Source organism: Thalassophryne amazonica, chromosome 10 (assembly GCF_902500255.1).
Source record: "Thalassophryne amazonica chromosome 10, fThaAma1.1, whole genome shotgun sequence".
NCBI lineage: Eukaryota > Metazoa > Chordata > Actinopteri > Batrachoidiformes > Batrachoididae > Thalassophryne > Thalassophryne amazonica.
In genome coordinates, this window is record NC_047112.1 from 95,795,287 (window position 1) to 95,814,852 (window position 19,566).

Here is a 19,566-nt window from a genome sequence, read left to right on the forward strand (position 1 = left end):
TAAGCTGTCTCTTTGTCAGAGGGCTCTGCTGACCTACCAGCCTTGCATTTGTTTATTTGCATCTGCATTTTCATTCAGTGTTCATTCACACACTTTTTATTACCTCATGAAGAATTGATAAAGCAATATGAAATATGAAAAGGTGATAAAAGAGTAAAGACCTTTAGCTTTAATACTTTTCAAATATTAACAGGCTAATGAAGAAACTTTGCAGCGTTGACTCCACTGCAATAAAAGAAATGATAGTAATATCCAAAACAGCAACCAACAATCCTGCAGGCTACTTCTGGGACTGTATCAAATAAAAACTGAGCTCTGCACTCATGCACATGCATGTATGTAGGTATATATGCATGTGCACAGTGATGATCTTAGCTGTTTAATAATGGATATGTTTATACTTTACCTGCTTTGCACTTGCACCGGGAAATGATAAAAACCTAAATATTGATGCATTGCTCTCTCGATGTAAGACTTTCAATAGCATGGGTAAGTGGCTCCTTTCGCCATAGGAGGGGTCAGAGCAAAGACTACCAAGGCTTTTTACTGCTTTATTGCTTCCTCCCAAAGACAATGAGCACAAAGGAGAATGAAGACCCCATCCTCAGCCTCCTCCTCCTCACCTCCCACAGATCTCCTTCTGCAGAGAAGAACAGACTCACAGTGGACAGGGAGGCCTCTCCTTTTGACAGTTGCCCTCGTTATCCTCCCAATTAACACTCATTTGTCTATGGTCAATTCAATTAGAGCCATATACATGAATGACAGACAGAGGAGAAGACGTGTTCATGTGGGAGGGAGGATCAGATTCAGACAGAGAACCCTATGTATGGTAACCAATGCTTTGAACTGGTTCAAGGAATGAAATTGAAAACCAGAAACAACTGATATATGACTAGGAGCAAAAAGAAAACCCAGAACCTTCACTGTTTTTAATGTTCCAGAACAAAGCAGTTACTTGAAATATTGGTAGCCAGTTAATGTGTTTTTTTTCATTCTCTTATTATAAATTACAATATTTTCTGCTTGGACCCTTCCCATCCAACCTGATGGAGCTTGAGAAGTGCTGCAAAGTGGAATGGGCAAAACTTCCCAAAGATAGGTGCACCAAGCTTGTGGCATCATATTCAAGAAGACTTGAGGCTGTAATTACTGCCAAAGGTGCCAACAAAGTACTTTGCAAAGGGTGTGAATACTTCTGTACATGTGATTTCTTTTTTTTTTTTTTTTTTTTTATAAATTTGGAAATATATATATATATATATATATATATATATATATATATATATATATATATATATATATATATATATATATATATATATATATATATATATATATATATACACATTTTTCCATGTTGTCATTATGGGGTGTTGTGAGTAAAATTTTGAAGGGGGAAAAACAAATTTGCACTTTCTGAATGCATTATGTTGTGCAGAATATGTTTCTATCTACAGTTATTTATGAATGGTTGAAATTTCATGTTCAAGATCCTGAAACTCCTACAGTTCTTTGACAGTGCATGTTGATGTTTTCCTGCTATGAGCCTGAAATTTTTCATTTTAACCTTGTGCCATATGTAAAAGAAATCCATGTCTGGAATCATGTCTGCTCTGTAAGACACACCCACCTGTATAACATGTCCACACAGCCTTGAAGACAAAGAAGGACATGTCCTCTCTCTGATCTTAGAGAGGGTGTGTGACCCAACAGGCAGCTAAATGTTGGAGAAAGTGTAGTGACACAGACCCACAACAGGGGGCGCAAATGAACAGTCAATAGATGAGCCAAAAGGTAACAATTTAATGTTGTGAATGTGCACAGCGATGATACAGACAATCACAGAATCTGATAGTCAATACACCAAGGTGACGTGTGGGCAGGCTCGAGGATAGAAGACATCTGTCCTGAGAAGAGCCGGGACCACACGATTTCCACCGCCACAGAACCTGGTGAATACTGGAGCCGCCAAGTCCCGAATTCCCAGGTGATCACCATCCCCGACTGTCAGATCTGGTACTGCTGGCGAGGAGCACAAACAGTGAGATGTGGGTGTGTGCACACCCAGTAACAAAAACAGTCAGAAGGTGGAAAGTCACCTCCACCTCTAATCACACACTCGTGCAGCTCCTGTTACACCACTTATCTGGTTTGGGTGTGAAGCGAAGCCGTCGCTGTTCACACCAAACGCCAATCCAGCAGATAAGGCACACCACAGGAAAGCAGCTGCAAAAAGAGTTCAGACTATGACAGTTTTAGATACAGCAGAGAATATTACCTTCACAGGTAGATGATATCTCGGCAACGAGGTGGAGATGATGTCCGGTCTTTATGGAGTGAGATGATGTAGTGTAGATGGGTGACAGCTGTCAAGAGATAATGAGTGACAGCTGTCACCCCCGGCTGTGTCCGTGGCGGCAGCGCCCTCTTGTGCCTGAAGCCCGCACTTCAGGCAGGGCGCCCTCTGGTGGTGGGCCAGCAGTACCTCCTCTTCTGGCGGCCCACACAACAGCTAAATGTTTCTCAGAGATCTAAAAGTTCTGTTCCTTCACCTCAGTGTCCATAGATTTGCAGCAAACTTTAATATCTGTCTTTACCCAAGTGTGACGGTGCAGAGGGGTTGGATTTTTTCCAAATCAAAGGACATCAACAAATGAGATTAACTGAAATAATTATTTAATATAAAGTGATGTGTTATTTTGACAGCTATAATTATTTTCTGATTTGCTCTAAGAACTCTGTGGAAATCCAGGACACCTTGGTGGGTTTTCCCTTAGTTGCGTGTGACCAAGTGAACTAGTTGAAATGCACGTGTTTCACGGTCAGTGCGCAAGAGTTGAGCCCTGAAACAATATTACTGCAGATAAGACTTAAACAAAACTACTGATAATATATTGGACAGATGTTTTCAATACATGGAACAGACACAGTCATTGTGCTTAACGATCATAGAGTCACTGCTGTTGGACACACAGAGGACAGCTCTCAGCTATGATAGAATGTGTGAATGTTATTTAATAACACCAGGGTGTTAGAAAATATGCAGCCACGTCAGTGAAGATCACCATCAAAATTTACTGAAGAGGATCATCGATCAATCATCAGGTTTAAAGACAACGGGTTTTTCTTGTCTTACATCTTGCTATTACTAACCTTACCTCTCCCCCTAACCCTAACCATAACCCTGCATCACTTTTAATTTTGTGCTCCCGCCACAGAATGTATTCGGATGAATTTGTGCTCCCATTATGAAAATGTGACATTTTTTGTGACAATATCACGAACCAATATATTAATGTATATTTTGTGATGCTGAATCACAAAATGCCATGAAGATATGGTAGTTTAAGGATCACCAAGCAGGATCAAAGATCACTAATTAGTATTAAAATTCTCTGTTTTAACTTGCACTTTTAGATGTAGCGATGAACTGTGTTAACTGACAATGGTTTTCTGAAGTGTTTCTGTGCCCACGCGGTAAGATCCTTTACACAATGATGTCGGTTTTTAATGCAGTGCCGCCTGAGGGATCAACGGTCACGGGCTTTCAATGTTGGTTTTCAGCCTTGCTGCTTACGTATAGACAGTTCTCCAGATTCTCTGAATCTTCTGATTATATTATGGACTGTAGATGATGGAATCCTTAAATTCCTTGCAATTGAACATTGACAAATATTGTTCTTAAACTGATAGACTATTTTTTCATGCAGTTGTTCACAAAGTGGTGATCCTCGCCCCATCTTTGCTTCTGAATGGCTGAGCCTTTTGGGGATGCTCCTTTTATACCCAATCATGACACTCACCTGTTTCCAGTTAGGTGTTCTTTGAGCATCCATCAACTTTCCCAGTCTTTTGTTGCCCCGTCACAACTTTTTTGAAACGTGTTGCAGGCATCCATTTCAAAATGAGCAAATATTTGCACAAAAACAATAAAGTTTATCAGTTTGAACATTAAATATCTTGTCTTTGTGGTGTATTCAATTAAATATAGGTTGAAGAGGATTTGCAAATCATTGTGTTCTGTTTTTATTTACATTTCACAAAATGTCCCGACTTCATTGGAATTGGGGTTGTACAGTCCAAATCAAAGACCCATCACATAAATGTCACACAGGGAGGGTTTTTTTTTTCCTGAGTGTTGTGATGTTAGCTGGTTGTGTTGCCGAAGAAATAGTTGTGTGTGTGCGTGGAGTTCAGGTTTCTGTTTGGTGTCTTCACCATCACCACTACAGCATCATGTGGTCCTTGCGTGCGACACAGACAGGATGTGTCTACAGATAAAGTCAAATGAAACACATCTGTCCGGTAGTCTGAGCCGGCTTCAATGCGGTCAGCGCTGTGTCGGCACGAGGACACGTTAATCTCACAAGCAGCTCCGGGTTCAGAGACCGGCCTCCACAGGGAGACGAAGGCATTCAGAGTGGTGAAACACAGCGAGTGAAGTGGGTGGAGGTGAAACCAGATAAGATGTCAGTGAATATAAGCGACTTTGACATTTTAATTGAAAGCGTTTTCCTGTTGCTGCTGCTGCTTTACATGAACCATCAGGTAGGACTGTGAAGAGGTTTTACTTTGTGCTTCAGATAAATAACATAAACAATGTGCAGTGATTCTATTAACAGTGTTGTGATTTTATGGCTCACTCACACACTCACTAACCTTCAGTACGTATTCTTCTGAGTGGATCTGATTATGACCTAAACTGTGCACATTGTGGTACAAGCTTATCAGTGAGTGGATGTGTTCACCAAATCCCCACACCAAACTTCAATCTTAGTCCATTCTCTTCGGCTAATCCTGTCTGAAAATAGAAAATACATTTATGTCCACCAGATGTAGATAAATATCAGGATCTGAGTCTTAGTACCCCCCGTGGAGCAGAGAACAGAGAAATCATGCATTTGGTGGTACATGCAAAATGGTACAAATTCACTGCATTCATACAGCACTTTTTTTCAGCTGAATCAGAAGCTCAAAGCGCTTTACAATTATGCTTATTTACACAGACTGATGTCAGGGTGCTGCCATGCAAGGCACTCACTACACACAGGGAGCAATTTAGGGATTAAGTATCTTGCCCAAGGGCCCTTAGTGATTGCCTGGTTGGGGTTTGAACCAAGGTTCCTCTGGTCTCAAGCCCAATGTTTAACCACTTGACCATCATCTTCCAAAGAACCAAGTTTGGCAGCATGTCTGGTTGATTGGCCACTTGAAAATTCAAGATGACCTACCGATAATCAGTTTTTGCTCCTGTTTGTTTGATTAATATGACATTGATGTCAAATTCTCTTTAGTTACATTATATTTAATTTTATTTGCTATTTATGGTATTTGTTATGTTTTATTTTGCCAAATTTGAATGACGTTTATTACGTTTAGCATTAATGGGTTCCACCCAGCACGTCTTGAAAATGTCCATCTCTTGAAAGTACTGCATGTAGGCCTGTTAAAATGTGTTGTGTTGAACATATTCTCTTGTAATCCTTAATATCTGCAGTCAACGTGGATAAATGGACATTTATGCCACTAAGAATGTCATACTGTTGTTGGTACATGAAAAATCAAATCTACCATGCCTAAACAAACTACAGTTTGACACCAAGATCACACAAATCAAATATGCAATGACATTTTTGTGAGGAAAAAAAAAAAAGATTTTAGGGTTGATTCAGTGGCCATCTTGAAACAAAGCAGCATCTTGGATTCCACTGATGCTGTAAAACAGATAGATTGTGATAGGAGCATTTCAATGCAAAAAAATATTTTCAGTAGGTCATTTAGGTGGCCATCTTGGAAAATGGTCGCCATCTGGGCTTTTCAAGTGGCCAGTCAATCAGATTTGGTAAGTACTATCTTGGATATTATCATGCCAGATTTGGTGCTTGTACCAGCATTTGCATGACTTTACTGTAAAATTGTTACCTGTGGATATACAATCAAGACATCTTTAACTCTAACTCATCTTGGCTGCTAATTGATGACTTTTGTTCATGATTAGTCACATTGTGTGATCTCAACCCTGATCTCTGTGCCTGATCAAAGATATGTATTTGATCCTGATCACGCATTAATCAATCAAGCAATCACATCTGATCGGTGAACTTTGTCCCTATCTTTGATCATGATTGCTGACTTTGGATACTGATCGTTGCACATTGATCCTGCCATTTGAACCCAATCATTCATCTCTGATTACTGACCTTAAATCATGACTTCTAACATTTGTTCCTAATCATAGGCTTTTAATATCAACTATTATCCTTTTTGCTGATTACTTTGATCCCGTAATGAGGATCAAAAGAATAAGGATGATGAGGTGGGTCCACGCTAACAAGCAATCCTGAGAACATGTTTATAGGAATAATGATCAAGGACAGGATCAGGAGCAAAGACAACACAAGCTGTGCCTAATGATCTGGGTCTGCACCAAAATATATTCATGTCATCCTTGACACATGGCTTCCTGTCCACCAACTGTTGTTGAAATCTCTTGCTGTCCTTTAGAGATGTTATTCTGACAGGCAGACAGACAGACACCAAGATAAACAAACTCACCAACCGAGGTAAAAAGAGTGAAATGTGGCCGCAACTGCATCTAAAACTGTGTTGTCATGGGGTTTTTATGAGTTACATAAGTTGTGAAATGTATTTATGAATACATTGTGTAGTGTGTGTGTCTGTGTGTGTGTGTCTGTGTGTGAGCTAACAGCGGGTGTGTCAGAGTCTTGCAGTGAGTTGAAGCCTCATTCAGACTGAGGACTGATCACGTTCACATAATGTGACGCTGAACTACATCATTACGCTCTGCAAATCCTGAAGTGATGGTGATTCTAGTGTGTGCGTGTGTGTGTGTGTGTGTGTGTGTGTGGGGGGGGGGGGGGGGGACTACCCACTTATACATGTATTCACATTTAAATGTTGAGCAGCCTTGGAGCACGTTCATGTCATTAGTGGCCTTAGAGCCCCAGAGGCCTGCAGCCCGTGTGCACAGGCTCTTGCATGTCTTAAAATCACCTTCATGTGGAGTGACTTGTCACTGCTCTGGCGACACGGCAATCCCACTCTTCATATAAAGTCCCATAATTACTTCAGAACAGTTTAACGATAGCTTTAAATTCAAACTGAAGTGTTTAGGTCTCGTGTCTCCAGGATCCAGGGCAGGCTTGGCAACTGTCCCCGGTGCATCTCAAACTACGGGTCCAAAATCCACCCACAGCTTCACCAAAAAAAAAAAAAAAAAGTTGTTTTCCTGAAATCGTAGCAGTTCAGCTTAATTTCATTCCGGGTATTAAACATGAAGTCTTAATTTTGCCCCGTGGAATAGAGCTGCCCACAGTCTAAAAATGATGAGACAGTTTTAAGAGTCTGGAAAGTTTGATATTATAGCACATTTATAAAAACAAACATATTTCATTGTGACACAAGTCTCATGTGTCTTATGTTTCTATCCTATAACCCCACGTCAAACAGAAATGAGAGAAACAGCCTAAAACATTTTATGATACAACTGTTGTTACAGAGAAGATGCAGTTTCAAAGCACCAGATGTAAAAGCAATAAACCTAATTATGAAGAAATCATGAAGGTTTTCTCCTTCATCAACTACTTGTCTGTGACACTGTCGGTCCTGTCTGTGTATATCTGTGGCACAATCAGTCCTGTTTGTGTTTCCCTGTCTGTGACACTGTCGGTCCTGTCTGTTTCTGCTTGTCTGTGACACAGTCAGACCTGTCTGTGTCTGCCTGTCTGTGGCACAGTCGGTCCTGTCTGTGTCTGCCTGTCTGTGGCACAGTCGGTCCTGTCTGTGTCTGCTTGTCTGTGACACAGTCAGACCTGTCTGTGTCTGCCTGTCTATGGCACACTCAGATCTGTCTGTTTCTGCTTGTCTGTGGCACAGTCAGTCCTGTCTGTGTATGTCTGTCTGTGGCACAGTCGGTCCTGTTTGTGTTTGCTGTCTGTGGCAGAGTCTGTCCTGTCTGTATTTGCCTGTCTGTGGCACAGTCAGTTCTGTCTGTGTGTGTCTGTCTGTGGCACAGTCAGTCCTGTCTGTGTATGTCTGCCTGTGGCACAGTCAGTCCTCTTTGTGTTTCCCTGTCTGTGACACAGTCAGACCTGTCTGTGTCTGCCTGTCTGTGGCACAGTCGGTCCTGTCTGTGTCTGCCTGTCTGTGGCACAGTCGGTCCTGTCTGTGTCTGCTTGTCTGTGACACAGTCAGACCTGTCTGTGTCTGCCTGTCTGTGGCACAGTCGGTCCTGTCTGTGTCTGCTTGTCTGTGACACAGTCAGACCTGTCTGTGTCTGCCTGTCTATGGCACACTCAGATCTGTCTGTTTCTGCTTGTCTGTGGCACAGTCAGTCCTGTCTGTGTATGTCTGTCTGTGGCACAGTCGGTCCTGTTTGTGTTTGCTGTCTGTGGCAGAGTCTGTCCTGTCTGTATTTGCCTGTCTGTGGCACAGTCAGTTCTGTCTGTGTGTGTCTGTCTGTGGCACAGTCAGTCCTGTCTGTGTATGTCTGCCTGTGGCACAGTCAGTCCTCTTTGTGTTTCCCTGTCTGTGGCACAGTCAGTCCTGTCTGTGTGTGTCTGCCTGTGGCACATTCAGTCCTGTCTGTGGTTGCCTGTCTGCGGCATAGTTGGTCCAGTCTGTGTCTGCCTGACTGTGGCAGAATCTGCCCTGTCTGTGTATATCTGTCTGTGGCACAATCAGTCCTGTTTGTGTTTCCCTGTCTGTGGCACTGTCGGTCCTGTCTGTCTTTGTCTGTATGTGGCACAGTCAGTCCTGTTTGTGTTTCCCTGTCTGTGGCACAGTCAGTCCTTTCTGTGTTTGCCTGTCTGTGGCACAGTCAGACCTGTCTCTTCCTGCTTGTCTGTGGCACAGTCGGTCCTGTCTGTGTCTGCCTGTCTGTGGCACAGTCAGACCTGTCTGTGTCTGCCTGTCTGTGGCACAGTCAGTCCTGTCTGTGTATGTCTGTCTGTGGCACAGTCGGTCCTGTCTGTGTCTGCTTGTCTGTGGCACAGTCAGTTCTGTTTGTGTTTGCCTGTCTGTGGCAGGGTATGTCTGTCTGTGTTTGCCTGTCTGTGGCACAGTTGGTCCTGTCTGTGTTTGCCTGTCTGTGGCAGGGTCTGTCCTGTCTGTGTATGTCTGTCTGTGGCACAGTCAGTCCTGTCTGTGTTTGTCTGTCTGTGGCACAGTCAGTCCTGTCTGTGGCAGGGTCAGTCCTGTCTGTGTTTGTCTGTCTGTGGCACTGTCGGTCCTGTCTGTGTTTGCCTGTCTGTGGCACAGTCAGTCCTTTCTGTGTTTGCCTGTCTGTGGCACAGTCAGTCCTTTCTGTGTTTGCCTGTCTGTGGCACTGTTGGTCCTGTTGTGTTTGCCTGTCTGAGGCAGAGTCTGTCCTGTCTGTGTTTGCCTGTCTGTGGCAGAGTTGGTCCTCTTTGTGTTTGCCTGTCTGTGGGAGGGTCTGTCCTGTCTGTGTATGTCTGTCTGTGGCACAGTGAGTCCTGTCTGTGTTTGTCTGTCTGTGGCACAGTCAGTCCTCTCTGTGTTTGCCTGTCTGTGGCACTGTCGGTCCTGTTTGTGTTTGCCTGTCTGTGGCAGGGTCAGTCCTGTCTGTGTTTGTCTGTCTGTGGCACTGTCGGTCCTGTTGTGTTTGCCTGCCTGAGGTAGAGTCTGTCCTGTCTGTGTTTGCCTGTCTGTGGCACAGTTGGTCCTGTTTGTGTTTGCCTGTCTGTGGCAGGGTCTGTCCTGTCTGTGTATGTCTGTCTGTGGCACAGTCAGTCCTGTCTGTCTTTGTATGTGACACAGCCAGTCCTGTTTTTGTTTCCCTGTCCTTGGCACAGTCTGTCCTGTCTGTGTTTGCCTGTCTGTGGCACAGTTGGTCCTCTTTGTGTTTGCCTATCTGTGGCAGGGTCTGTCCTGTCTGTGTATGTCTGTCTGTGGCTCAGTCAGTCCTGTCTGTGTTTGTCTGTCTGTGGCACCGTCGGTCCTGTCTGTGTTTGCCTGTCTGTGGCACAGTCAGTCCTTTCTGTGTTTGCCTGTCTGTGGCACTGTCGGTCCTGTTGTGTTTGCCTGTCTGAGGCAGAGTCTGTCCTGTCTGTGTTTGTCTGTCTGTGGCACAGTCAGTCCTGTCTGTGTTTGTCTGTCTGTGGCACAGTCAGTCCTCTCTGTGTTTGCCTGTCTGTGGCACTGTCGGTCCTGTTTGTGTTTGCCTGTCTGTGGCAGGGTCAGTCCTGTCTGTGTTTGTCTGTCTGTGGCACTGTCGGTCCTGTCTGTGTTTGCCTGTCTGTGGCACAGTCAGTCCTGTCTGTGTTTGCCTGTCTGTGGCACAGCCAGTCCTGTTTTTGTTTCCCTGTCCTTGGCACAGTCAGTCCTGTCTGTGTTTGTCTGTCTGTGGCACAGTTGGTCCTCTTTGTGTTTGCCTGTCTGTGGCAGGGTCTGTCCTGTCTGTGTATGTCTGTCTGTGGCACAGTCAGTCCTGTCTGTCTTTGTCTGTATGTGGCACAGCCAGTCCTGTTTTTGTTTCCCTGTCCTTGGCACAGTCAGTCCTGTCTGTGTTTGCCTGTCTGAGGCAGAGTCTGTCCTGTCTGTGTTTGTCTGTCTGTGGCACAGTTGGTCCTCTTTGTGTTTGCCTGTCTGTGGCACTGTCGGTCCTGTCTGTGTTTGCCTGTCTGTGGCACAGTCAGTCCTGTCTGTGTTTGCCTGTCTGTGGCACAGCCAGTCCTGTTTTTGTTTCCCTGTCCTTGGCACAGTCAGTCCTGTCTGTGTTTGTCTGTCTGTGGCACAGTTGGTCCTCTTTGTGTTTGCCTGTCTGTGGCAGGGTCTGTCCTGTCTGTGTATGTCTGTCTGTGGCACAGTCAGTCCTGTCTGTCTTTGTCTGTATGTGGCACAGCCAGTCCTGTTTTTGTTTCCCTGTCCTTGGCACAGTCAGTCCTGTCTGTGTTTGCCTGTCTGAGGCAGAGTCTGTCCTGTCTGTGTTTGTCTGTCTGTGGCACAGTTGGTCCTCTTTGTGTTTGCCTGTCTGTGGCAGGGTCTGTCCTGTCTGTGTTTGTCTGTCTGTTGTGCAGTCGGTCCTGTTTTTGTTTGCCTGTCTGTGGCAGGGTCTGTCCTGTCTGTGTTTGTCTGTCTGTGGCACAGTCAGTCCTGTCTGTGTTTGCCTGTCTCTTGTGCAGTCAATCCTGTCTGTGTTTGTCTGTCTGTGGCACTGTCAGCTCCGTATTCACTCAGATAAATGAAAACAAACAAGCTAAATGAACAAGCTCAGGCAACAGCCGGTGCAAACCAGCAAAAATACAAAAACAAGCCTGTAGTCTAACTTATGGGACTGTTCATGGGATCACACACCACTGCTGCGTCGAAAAGGTCACAAAGATTTTGGGGGAGAAAAAAAAACATGTGGAGGAACCCGTGACACGGGGTGCAGAATATCAGGTAACACTCGGCTGTATTTTTCCACAAGTGTCAACTTTGGAAATGTTAAGCTGTTGTATGTGCGTATGTGTCTGAGAGGATTTCATTTCCAACAGGGACGACTTTCTGTCTAACACTAGAAATTCATTTAAAATGTGGTTTCTGCGGATATGAAGGCTCAATCTGCAGCTATTACGTTTGAAATGTTATATGTCTCTCTTTTTAAAATAAGTCTTCATTGTGTATAACAACTGGAGTAAAATCTTTACTGCTCATAAATGTTGCTTTTTATCTGCGATGTGACAAATAGCTTTGGTAGCTGTGACAGCGAGCGGCTGAACACGACACTTTGATTGTATAGAATTAAATGCAAACAGCTGTGGGGCTAATCGAGGGGACGTGCCATTTGGCTTTAATTACACAAACCACACCAGCACAGTTGAAATGAAAAAAAGGGTGAAAATAAAATGGCACATGAGCTAAAAGTGGAGGTTGTGTCATGGAGATTTGTAGCATGCAGAAAAATATCAAGAATATATGAGTGGAAAAGGAGGAGAGAACCTCTTTGTTTATTCTTTCTTTATGACCTAAAAGTAGTTTATGAGGTTAAAGCATATTATTCTTTACATTGTTGCACTCCATTTACAGCTTATAAATATTAACAAGACATTTGTGTGTTTCTTCATCCATCACTTCAGTCTGCATTGTAGAACAAGAAGCTCAGTGGGTTAAGGAGTTTGGTTACCAATATGTAAACCTGGGTGCGATTCACACTCATGCTACCTGTCTGTGTGATTGGACAAGACACTTTACACATTTTATGTTACAGCCTTATTCCAATATAGATTAAATTAATTTTTCCCCTCAAAATTCTGCACACAATACCCCATAATGACAATGTCAAAAAGGTTTTTTTTTTAATTTTGCTAATTTATTAAAAAACAAGCAAACAAAAAACCACCAACAAATCACATGTACATAAGGATTCGCAGCTTTTGCCGTGAAGCTCAAAATTGAGCTCAGGTGCATCCTGTTTCCACTAATAATCCTTGAGATGTTTCTACAGCTTAACTGGAGTCCACCTGGGGTAAATTCAGTTGATTGGACATGAATTGGAAGGACACACACCTGTCTACATATAAGGTCCCACAGTTGACAGTGCATGTCAGAGCACAAACCAAGCATGAAGCCAAAGGAATTGTTTTGTAGAGCTATGAGACAGGATTGTTTTGAGGCACAAATCTGGAGAAGAGTACAAAATCTGCTGGTGCCGATTGGGGGAGAAGGGCCTTAGTCAGTGAGGTGACCAAGAATCCGATGGTCATTGTGTCAGAGCTCCAGCATTCCTCTGTGGATAGAGGAGAACCTTCCAGAAGGACAACCATCTCTGCAGCAATCCCTCAATCAGGCCTGTATGGTAGAGTGGCCAGATGGAAGCCACTCATTAGTAAAAGCCACATGGCAGCCCACCTGGGCTCGTATGCACGAAGCAGCCTAAAGCCCAGGTTACACATAGACGGTTTTGTCAGCGGGTAGTACGTAGACCGAAGTTCGCGGTAGTTCCGGCTTTTTCGCGGTGGAAAGGGGTGGAGCATTTCGCCGGCGTTTTGAGCGCCGTACTAGCCGCAAATACGCGGATAATACGCGGCTAAATCCGCTGAATAAGGCGGTGTTTTGATGCCGTAGCATCCGGCACACGTCAGGCAACGGGGGTTAATACCCAGTTCTATCCTTTACAATCGCAGGTTAAGACGCGCGTGAGAACGGCGGTGTTCTGCTGCCACCGATAATGCCCTGTGTACCGCTGGATTTATCCAGGCAAATCCTGCGTTACTCCAGGAACTTTTGCATATAGGCACCACCCCCAGAGTATAATAGCCTAAAGCAGTTGTCACTGCAGGGGGAGGTAGCTCATCCTCAGCCTTTTCTTCTCCTTTCCTTTTCCCCTCCTCAACGTGTTGCTCGTCTCCACCACTGGCCTCTCCTCTGCTTCTGAACCAGACCTCTTAGTAAGTCCTTGCCGCTGCCAATTTTCTTTTAGGAGGCATACTGGAGCTTCTCTGCAAAAATATCTGGAGCTGGCCGCGAGTGAGAGGCCTGCATGCAGCGAGCTAGCGTTTTTATACTGACCGCCGCCTATCGGCCGTTTGGAACACCGTTAACGGGGAGGTGGTGTTTAGAACGGCGTACTGTCCACTAACGCTGCCATTTTGTCTGCCTCTGTCGCCGGTTAAAATGCCTTTGAGGACGCCGATGTGGGCTCTATCGCTGTTTTACACGCCGTTGGTTAGGGATACAATGCCGGCCGCCAATTACGGCGGTGTAAACTGCGGTACTACAGGAAGGGGCAGGATGAAACGGCGATTAAAAAGTATCAAACACCGTTGTTTGCATTGTCTCCATCATCATGCGAATTCTCCAGGAGCGCTTCTGGAATTATTCGACATGTTGAATAACTTTTCGACAATTCCCAGTAAAGCCGGAACTAAGCCACCCCCCCTAGTGCCAGCGTTAACAACGGCGTTTGATCCTTAAGACGGCCAAAAACTCTTCCGGGACGCTTCCAGGAGCTCTTACCGTCTATGTGTAAACGGGGCTTAAGAGTAAAAATAGCTCCTAGTGACATTATTCTAAGAAAAATCTTAGAATTCCTTAAATTCTTAGACATTTCTCAGAATTTTCCCTTGGTAAGATGAAAAATGTCCGCAAAGCACCTTAGGCCATAAGAGAGCTCCTAAGGTGCCAAACTGGTAAGAGTAGTGAGGAGGACTTTTATGAAGCCTAAGAGTTTCTTAAGCAGACAAGCTGGTGGAAAAGACAGAGAGGAAGCAGAGATATTCTCCGTATGTAGGACGACAGTGAGTCAGTAACACACTACCAGCTTGTTCTACGTAATTATTTTGTTAATTTACTGTCTTAATGTATTTAGAAGTGGCTTAGGTTCTTGTTATCATATTCATACATTAATATTAATATTAATTCATATTATTTTTATTATTATTATCAGTATTATTGACATTTTATTTTATTATTACTGTTATGTGTCGACGCGGGTTGAGGAGCGGACCTGCATCTGAGTGAACCCAGCGCTAAATAACCACAAAGCGGTTCCAAAAACAAAACAATTTTATTTTCCCCTCTTGTGCAATAATTGTGTACAACATAAAAGTGCGTTTGTCTGGCGGAGTGAAGGACGGCGCGCTCTCCAGCGCCCAAAGGGATCGAAGCCCGGCGCTTCTGGACTCAAGTTCACTGCCAAACACCTCCCAGGTGGACACGACAAACTGACTCTCTGTGAAGGATAGAAGAGGTGAGGTAAGTCAACAGCTACAACTAATATCCTTCAAAGGCACACACTATCAGCAACACATTCAGGTCTGAATTTAAGCTTTATGTAAATGAGCAGCTTCTCACAACAGGTGGAGGATCATCAGTCCGCACGCCACGGCCGTGAGAAGTGAGCTGCACAATTCTCATCAATATTCAAATATACTGCTTAACAAAATACCAAATTACTATTAACACTTATTCAGACAATCAATCACCTCTGATGTGTGCTGACAGCCCCAACAACACAGCCCCAACAACACAATACAAACATAAATTCACAAAGAAAAATAACAAACAACCCCCCCAGAACGACTTGCAGAGCCCAACACCCCCCAGAAGACCTTTACCGCCAGTTCCGGGAGAAACAGCCAAAGCCGGAATCCCACAGAGGTCCCCAGGTACACATGGAGCAACCGCGCCCCCCAGAGGACCATACCATCAAACCCCAGGAGGCACCCTCCCCACAACCCAGGAACCCCAGACCCGGCCACACTTGGCTAGTCGGCCCCACAAGCCAATTCCCCCCCAGAGGACCGTCCCATCAAACCCTGGAGGTGGAACCTGGAAGGAAACAAAAGAAACACAAAAATCCAACCCCCGGTGGACTTCATTAAACTACCCCGGGGGCAAATAAAACAACCGACAAACCCTGTTACCTCCCCCAGCACCCCGAAAGACCCCAGATCACTCCCAGAGCCCTTCATCGGCTCAATTTTGGCGAACGGCACAAAATTACTAAGCCGGGGAAGGAAACAGGAAAAACTAACCCGGCCCCAACCCCGAAGCGCAGCGGAAAACCGGAAATACGTCCGGTGCCCCAACCCGACCATACCCCCAGCCTATCGGGAGGGGTGGAACTACCGAAATGGCGAACGGCAACAGATCGGCCCACCCCTCCGACTGAGGTATGTTCCCGCTGCACCACACCCCGGCAACACCAATGACAAACGGTCAAAGGCCCACCGAGGCTGGAGTGGAACCGGGCCCTAACCAAACCAAAAAAAACGCCCTTGACAACCCCCCCCCCAGGTGCAGAGGTCTTCTGAGAATGCTCAGCGTGACCAACCTGCACCACCCCACAACCCACAAGACGAACGGTCTTAGGGCGAGTGAGGTTGGGGTTAGGGAAGCAGGGAAATAAAAACAACAAAACAAAACGACCCCATCCCAAACAGAAAATACCTAAATACAAACAATAACAACCAACGATTAACTGAGTCCAGCCGAGCTCCGAACCGCCAGTTGTTCACTCCACCAGAACCGCCACTAACTCCCCAAACCATGTATAACCTCTTACAAAAAACAAAAACAGCCCAATTAAATTTTTTTTTTTTTTTTTTGTGTCCATTATTTTGCCTGTCCCAGAACACCTGGAGATACGTCACCACTATTTTTCTTGACGCTTATGTGACGGGGCAATATAGCGGCTTCAGCTCGTCCGAGCTGCATGGGCTCATCCGCAAGAGGAGCCAGAGGTCCCGTCGGAGGAGTCTCAGTGGGGCTAAGAAGAGGCAGCCCAGATCTGTGTCGGGGAAAGCCATGAGACGAAAAAACCCGCTCTGATGTCCGCCCTCTCTCGCGTCCACGCTCCTTTATCTGATCATCTAGACGAATCACCAAAGATATTAGCTCATCTAAATCGTTTGGTTCGTCACAGACTGCTAGCTCGTCTTTTAATGAATCATTTAAACCATTCACAAACACTCCGCTTAAAGCTGCGGCATTCCAACTGGACTGAGCAGAAAAAATTCGGAAATCCACAGAATAATCCGCCACACTCCGCCTCCCCTGCCTGAGATTCAGCAACCGTTGGGCAACGGTATGAGCAAAACCAGAGAACATTGCATCAAAAACAGAGCACAGGCTTCAACATTTCCCGCATAAGGCTCCGGATGACAAATAATCAGTTCGGAAGCCGAATCTCTGGGTGACGGAGTTATCTGCACCGGTATCGATGGTGCCGCAGCTGGAGCAGCAGGAAGCGGAACGGCTTGCGCTGCAAGCTCCGTAACGCGGGCATCTGTTTGTTTAATTTGGTTTGCGAGATGCTGTAATTGCTCCCACATTTTCTCCAAGTGTTCTTGAACTCTTTCGGCAAATGGAACCGCTTCTGCTGCTGGGTCCATTTTAGAATGGCCGGGAACTACTGTTATGTGTCGACGCGGGTTGAGGAGCGGACCTGCGTCTGAGTGAACCCAGCGCTAAATAACCAGAAAGCGGTTCCAAAAACAAAATTTTATTTTCCCCTCTTGTGCAATAATTGTGTACAACATAAAAGTGCGTTTGTCAGGTGGAGTGAAGGACGGCGCGCTCTCCAGCGCCCAAAGGGATCGAAGCCCGGCACTTCTGGACTCAAGTTCACCGCCAAACACCCCCCAGGTGGACACGACAAACTGACTCTCTGTGAAGGATAGAAGAGGTGAGGTAAGTCAACAGCTACAACTAATATCCTTCAAAGGCACACACTATCAGCAACACATTCAGGTCTGAATTTAAGCTTTATGTAAATGAGCAGCTTCTCACAACAGGTGGAGGATCATCAGTCCGCACGCCACAGCCGTGAGAAGCGAGCTGCACAATTCTCATCAATATTCAAATATACTGCGTAACAAAATACCAAATTACTATTAACACTTATTCAGACAATCAATCACCTCTGATGTGTGCTGACAGCATGTGTCCCTCACCCGTCCTCCTTCACAGGCACGATGTGTCAAACCCAGGTGCGGTCCTCAGCGTCTCACAAATGAACGTCACAAGGTCGAGTTCCCGGCAATTCTGCTCGAATCACACATGGCTTAAATGCAGAACGCCATCTCATTATCTGCCTCGGCTGAAAGGCTTTAAGGTTGCACGTGAGCATCATCCACAGGTGCTGCATATCACACTGATGAGGGTGAAGGACTCTTCTGCCAGCACCTTCTCCACAGACAAAAAAACAGTTTGCATACCACCTGGAGAGCAAAGAAAAGAAAAGAACACCAAAATGTCCAGCCAAACCCCCCCAACACACAACAATTACTTTTATTTTTTCATTTGATTTTTAAATGGACAACAATGGAAATAAGTGTTTTCACTTTCTTGTGTCATGCATGCAATTTTAACGTATTTACAATTATATTATGTACTTACACTGCACTTATTAATAAACTCACGCACACTTTTAATATGTAGATAATCGGCATGTGAATGAGATATGTTCAAACATGTTGAAGCTGTGTAACAATTCATTTTGTGGTGTTGAGCTGCGTGAAATAATGAAAGACAAGCGACAGTGTTTGTCTTTTTTTCACTCTGCCACTAGGAGGTGCTCTTATTTTTCAGATAAAACAACCCAGGGGCTGCATCAAACATGATACACTTTTCACTTATGGTGACAACATGGTGACACCTAACTCACTAAGCCAATTGAACTACAAAAACACATAAATCAACAACAATAAGAACAGTTTTAAACTAACATGAACCACAATAGCAACATTTAAAACCCCAACACCCAGAACTCCCATAATTCATTGGAGCACAACAATTTACAGGTTTAGTGACTGGCCCGGCAATTGCTCCAATTTAATTTTGCTGAGTATCTTCATCATGACATTAAATTATTTTCACGATTATACATTTCTTAATGCAGTTATATGATCGGTTGATTTTACTGTTCATTCATATGTAGGAGTGCATTTATTTTTTTTATTTCCCCTTCCCTTTCCGTGACAACTAATCACGGGTCTTACAGGACCACATCATACTTAGCAATGGTGTCAACCCTGCCTCCTCATTAAGATAGGAGTTTCTGTCAACTCCTTGCCCAGAGTTGCTCTCAGACACCTCTTGGGTCTCTCTTAGGCTGGGGGTCCTTGCCAGGATATTTTAGGCTAAGTTAGGAGATCTTTGAAAGGACTTTGACATGCACTGCGCATACGGGCCCGGGAGTTTGCCATAAGGCATCTGAAGGACTCTCAGTCCATCACTCATCTTCTACCACTTTCTCCAATTAAGGGTCATGGGGGGGGGGGGGGGCTGTCCCAGCAGTCATAGAGTCATAGGGTGTGAGACGGGGTACACCCTGTACAGGACACCAGTCTGTCACAGGGATATAGATAAACAAACAAATACACACCCTCACACACACTTCCGGTCAATTTAAAGTTTCCAATACGAGGTCTGTTAGAAAAGTATCCGACCTTTTTATTTTTTTCAAAAACCATATGGATATGGCTAAGCGTAAATTTGGTAAGATTGTAATTCACGTCGGCAGTAATGACACCCGGTTACGCCAATCGGAGGTCACTAAAATTAACATTAAATCGGTGTGTAACTTTGCAAAAACAATGTCGGACTCTGTAGTTTTCTCTGGGCCCCTCCCCAATCAGACCGGGAGTGACATGTTTAGCCGCATGTTCTCCTTGAATTGCTGGCTGTCTGAGTGGTGTCCAAAAAATGAGGTGGGCTTCATAGATAATTGGCAAAGCTTCTGGGGAAAACCTGGTCTTGTTAGGAGAGACGGCATCCATCCCACTTTGGATGGAGCAGCCTGTCGGTTGCGTCATTCGCCTGTGAGCAGGCTTTGTGTGAGCACTGGTCCACCCTCTCATCGTTTTTTTATTGCGAATAAATGTCTGAAGGATTTGGAGCTTTGCTGCATCAATTTTTTTCCAGAAACTGTGAGACCTCCAGGTGGACACCGTTCGGAAAATTAATATGGCTTTCAGGGACGATTTTATGGGGATTATACAGATTAAGGAGTGTTACTGCCGCTTTAAGGACGACCCACAACTGCTGAGATCGACATGTTCAGACCCCGCTGAAACAACCAGATCATCTCCAACGTGA